Source organism: Corvus brachyrhynchos, unplaced genomic scaffold (genome assembly GCF_000691975.1).
Source record: "Corvus brachyrhynchos isolate BGI_N302 unplaced genomic scaffold, ASM69197v1 scaffold211, whole genome shotgun sequence".
Lineage (NCBI taxonomy): Eukaryota > Metazoa > Chordata > Aves > Passeriformes > Corvidae > Corvus > Corvus brachyrhynchos.
Genome location: NW_008236211.1, coordinates 50,896 through 56,609, shown reverse-complemented (window position 1 = coordinate 56,609; position 5,714 = coordinate 50,896).

Sequence of the window (5,714 nt, the reverse complement as noted above, 5' to 3'; positions counted from 1 at the left end):
TGGGCACCCTGTGCCAGGGCCTGCCCACCCTCCCAGGGAACAATTCCTGCCCAATATCCCATCCAGCCCTGCCCCCTGGCACTGGGAAGCCATTCCCCGTGTCCTGTCCCTCCAGGCCCTCTCCATCTCTCCTGGAGCCCCTGGTTGGTCACGGTGGGGTTTGGCAGCTGCCTTTCATCGTAACCATCATCCACCTGCCCCAAGGCTTTGCCGGAGCCGAGAGCAGCGTGCTGGAAATGGGAGCTCCAGAGGCTCTGGGAACATCTTTAAGCTCCTTAAATAGAGCTCGCCTGGTGTCACCTCCTGGCCCGTCAAGGACCTGCAGCTTGGAGTCAGAGCTGGTTTGATCTTGGCTCCAGTGAGGCCCCCCCAGCTCTTCTCTGAGAGCATCTGTGCCTGCTTCTGGTAGAGCTGGAAAGTCCCTAGGGACGCGGTGCTTTTGGAAACCAGCCTTGGCTCCTCCTGATTTTGCCCACCTCTACCTCTGAGCTGTGTCAAAGCAGTGGCTGAGGTGACACAGAGGCTGCCCTTGGTGGCACAGGAAAAGGATGAGATTAAACAGCCTCAAGCTGTGCCAGGGGAGGTTTAGGTTGGACACTGGGAACAATTCCTTTATGGAAAGGGCTGTCCAGCCCTGGCACAGCTGTCCAGGGCAGGGGTGGAGTCCCCATCCTTGGAGGGATTTAAAAGCTATGAGGATGTGGCACTTGGGGACATGGGACAGCACTTTGGTCTTGGTAGTGCTGGGAATGGTTGGACTTGATAGGCTCAGAGGGCTTTTCCAACCCCGATGATTCCATGGTGACAATGGGAGCTATGCTGACCTCTTTGCTTGTGGAAAAGACCCTCTGGCCCATCCAGGTGTGGTCATACCTGGCTGGAGAAGTCCCTAGGTCTCCAAGGAAGTGGCTGGGCCATCCCTGCCCCAGGAGCAGAGGTTCTCAGGGTAGTTCCCTGCTCACCTCCCAAGGTGCCGATGGCCTCAGCCTGCAGCACCCGCGGAGCCCTTTTGGTCAGAGCTGATTGGAGACCTCGAAATCCACCCCATCCCTCCCTGCCAGCAGGGACACAGCCCTGGTCCTGTCCCTTGGGCTGAAGGGGACACTGATCCTGGCAGTGGCCCACACTGAGGTGCTGTGATCCCAGGGGCCCTGATGGCTTTCCCAGAGTCCAGAATCTGGGGCTTCAGGTACTGCAGTGGGTCTGAATTCCAGTCTGTTCAATGCTATTGCAGAAATATTTATTGTGTTTAAGCCAAACAAAAAACTAATAAAGTTCAGTAAAGAATAAAATTTTCCACACCTTTTACGGGTGTTTGTCTTTTCTTTCTGCTGAACGTGGTGAGGAGGAAAAGGTGGAGCAGGGAATGGGCTGGAGGGCAGCAGGCAGAGATGGATTCATCAAATGACACAGTGATTTGGGTGGGAAGGGATGCTCAAGACCATCTCATTCCATGGGCAGGGACACCTTCCACTATCCCAGGTTTCTCCAAGCCCCAAAGTCCAGCCTGGCCTTGGGCACTGCCAGGGATCCAGGCGCAGCCACAGCTGCTCTGGGCACCCTGTGCCAGGGCCTGCCCACCCTCCCAGGGAACAATTCCTGCCCAAAATCCCATCCATCCCGGCCCTCTGGCAGCGGGAATTCATTCCCTGTGTCCTGTCCCTCCATGCCTTGTCTCCAGTCCTTCTCCAGCTGTCCTGGAGCCCCTTTAGGCCCCGGAAAGGTCTCTACAGATCCTTCTCTTCTCCAGGCTGCACATCCTCAGCTCTCCCAGCCTGGCTCCAGAGCAGAGGGGCTCCAGCCCTTGGAACACATCTGCAGGACGTGGGGGAGCAGCCACAGCTGGGCTGGGGAACGTCCGAGCAGCACGAGGGACACCGGTGACAGCAGTGACAGGGCATGCGGGTGAAGCTGTCCCAGCAGCAGTGGAGGAGGCTGCAGGCTGGCGGCAAACCTCGAGCACAGCACAAGAGCCCTGCAGCCTCTTCTGTGCCCTGGGCCGTGTGCTTCCCCCTGGGATAAAGCCTAGGTGTATTTAAACGATGCCTCTTCCTTTCTCAGCCTCTCCACGGCTTCCCCTAAGTAGATTGCTGCGGTAGGTGTAATGGAATTAAGGGATTGCTACTGACAATAGGTTTCGGCAGCGCACCAGGTGCTGGTGGCGCGGGCTGCTCCACCTTCCTGGGACTGCTCCCACCCTCCCTGGCTACTCGCACCTTATGGGGCTGCTCCCACCTTCCTGGGCTACTCCCACCTTCCCGGAACTGCTCCCACCCTCCTGGTGAGATGGACTCAGGGCTGCAGGAACACTGAGGAAATCCTGCTGTGGGAATAGAGGTACCTGAACATGAGGGATGGATTCCAGCCGTGCCCCGGGCAGGGATGTTTGCAGCTCTGGGGGAGGCAGGAAGCCAATCCTGTGTTTGCACCTCCTGAATGTCGCTGAATCATCAATGGATACAATGGCTGGGGTGAAAAGGGACCTGAAAGCTCATCTCATCCCACTCCCTGCCACGGACAGGGACACCTTCCACCATCCCAAGGGGCTCCAAGCCCTATCCAACCTGGCCTTGGACACTCCATAAGGTCAAGTGCCTATGGGTAAGAATCAGGGGAAGCCCATCAAGGCAGACATCCTGGAGCAAAGAATCTCTTCTAGACCACCCAACCAGGATGAAGAGGGGGATGAATTATTCTATGAGCTGCTGGCTGATGTTTCACAATTGCCAGCCCTTGTTCTTGTGGGAGATTTTATCCTGCTGGATGTCTGCTGGGAACTCAACACAATGGAGAGGAGACAGTCTGGGAGGCTCCTGGAGTGAAGAGAACTCCTGACACAGCAGCTGAGCAGCCGACCAGGGGCGGGGTCCTGCTGGACCTGCTGTTTACAGACAGAGAGGGGCTGGTGGGAGGTGTGGTGGTCGGAGGCATCTTGGGCACAGCAACCACAAATGGATACAGTTTTCAATCCTCCATGAAATAAGGAGGGGCTTCAACAAAACCTTGGACTTCCAGAGGAGGGGCTTTTTCTTGTTCAGGAGGCTGGTTCAGTGAATCCCTTGGGAAACAGTCCTTAATAACCAGGGGGTTCAGGAGGGCTGGACATGCTTTAAGAAGGAAAACTTAAAGGCACGGGAGCTGCCCATCTGTACTGCCAAACGACGAGCCAGAGGGGCAGGAGACCACCAGCCTGGCTGAACAGGGAACTTGGAACTCAGGGGAACTCATGACTTTTGGAAGAAGGGGCAGGCAGCTCAGGAAGAGTGCAAGGATGTCGTTAGGTCATGCAGAGAGAAAACCAGAAAGGTGAAAGCTCAGGTAGAACTTGGTCTGGGCACTGCTGGGAAAGGTAACAAAAAATGGTTTTTTTAATATATCAACAACTAAAGGAGGGCCAAAGAAAATCTCCAACCTTTTTTGGACACAGAGGTCCCCTCTGTGTCATTGTCACCACGAAAGAGGAAAAGGGTGAGGTACTTAATGCCTTTTTTGCCTCAGTCTTTAATATTAAGACCAATAATCCTGGGGGCAAAGGGGTCCCGGAGCAGGTAGCCAGGGATGGGGAGCAGAACAGATCACCTGTAATCCAGGAGGAGGCAGTTGGTGACCTGCTGAGACAATCACAAGTCTATGGGGCTGGATGCAATTCATCCAAGGGAGCTGAGGGAGCTGATGGAAGAGCTCCCCAGGCCACTCTCTATGATTTATTATCCATCCTGGCTCACCAGGGCGGCCCCAGAAAACTGGAGGTGGGCGACACCCATCTACAAGAAGGGCTGAAAGGAGGATCCAGGGAACTACAGACTTTTCACCCTGGTGCTGGTGCCCAGGAAGGCCATGAAACAGATCATCTTGAGTGCATCCCCACTGTACACACAGAATCACAGAATGACAGGATTATTTAGGTTGGAAAAGACCTCTGAGACCAAGTCCAACCCATGACTATTTCCCACCTTGTCAGCAGCCCAGAGCACTGAGTGAGGCCTTCCTGGGACACTTCCAGACCTCCCTGGGCAGCCCCTTCCAATGCCTGACCACCCTTTCCAGGAAGAAATTCCTCCTGATGTCCAACCTTCTTGTAAATCACTTACGCAGAAGTCACAGCTAACGGAATGTTATATAACAGGGGGTGGAATGTTGAGAGCTCTGTAAAAAGTCAAACCAGCCCAACCCATTTGGTTCAGAAACATCTTTGGCAGCTTTATATAACCTGGGCAAAAAACATCATATATGGAACACCAGCGGAATCCCTAAGGACCCCCAAAAAGACACCAAAGTAAAATAAAAAAACCCCCAAACATATATGGAAGATCATGGAATCTTCTGTAACCACCTATGTAATGAGTATGGATACTTCTGGTTAATAAAATCCTGTAACCTCCTGAGCCAGGCAGGGACTTTAGGTGGAGTTATATCCCCTGCACCCAGCGCTGCAATAAAGTGATTCTGCTTCTTAATACACACTGGAGTTCAGGGGTTTTAATTTGGTGGCAGTTTCTGGCAACCCAGATGGGGCAGTGCTTCTGACACTCCATGGTTTCACAGGCTCAAGAGGATTCCAGTGCACATCAAAGGCTTTTTCAGGGAGATTGTCTCTTCTCTGGATCCAGTGAGTTCAGGATGAGGCCCGTGGAATTTTATGGCATTACTAAGCGGGATGAAGGGTACACTTGTCCTTAAGTCATGGTGGAAAATCCTTGCAGGATTGGATTAAAAGGAGGAGTAAAGGGAAGGTACCTTGGGGGTTGGAGTAGTCTCACTCCTAAGGTGCTGAAAGCTGTGCTGGCTGTTTTGTAGGGAGCTTATACAAGCACCGTTTCAAGCTCTGTGGTGCATGAGTGGTAAATTTTACTATTGTTGTAGTTTTGTATCATGGGATCAGGTCAATCTGCTGAAGGGGGAATTCTAAAGAAGTCCCCTTTGGACAGTATATTGAAACACTGGGGAAAGGGTGTGGGTGGAGACTCCTTGACAAGAAAACAATTGGTTGAATATTGTAACCATTGGTGGCCAATCTGTGCGTTAGACATGAAGAAAAATAGCCAAAGAATGGTACTTTCATATATAACACCTTATTAAAATTAATGTTGTTTTGTCACTGGGAAGGAAAATGGAATGAAGTAGCGTAAGTTGATTTATTTCTCACTTTGTGCCATCATTCAGATAAGCAGAAGGATCACGGTGTAGTGCCTAAAGATGCCATGGTGTCACCAGTGGAAAAGGAGTAAGGACAGAAACCTGAGAGATGTTGTTCAGCCTGAACGACAGGAGAACGTTGTCTTGAAGCTGGAAAGGAAGAGTGTCCTGATTTAACAGGCAGATGTCTGCCAAGGAAGGCAGGAACCTTCCTGGATGGAAAGATGACCCCCTCCCTCCGAATTATTGTAACTTTGAAATTACTGGGCTTCTAGGAAAAGATATGGGAAAAGGAATAAGTGTTCTTTACTAGGAGATATATAGGTAGATATAGATATATAAAAAGACAGATAAACAACGACAACAGCAACAACAGTCTTGGAGTGACCCCTTATGATGTGTATCCCATATCAATGCCTATGCCCAGAAATTAATTCCTGCGCCTTTCTATGCCTCTAAACTAAGGCATACAACAGCAACAAGCCAAAGAAACCCCAAAACCAAACAAAAACCCAAACCAGAAGACCCACTAACAGCCTTTTCTTGCCCACCAAGTAATGTCCCCTTCGGTGTAGTTA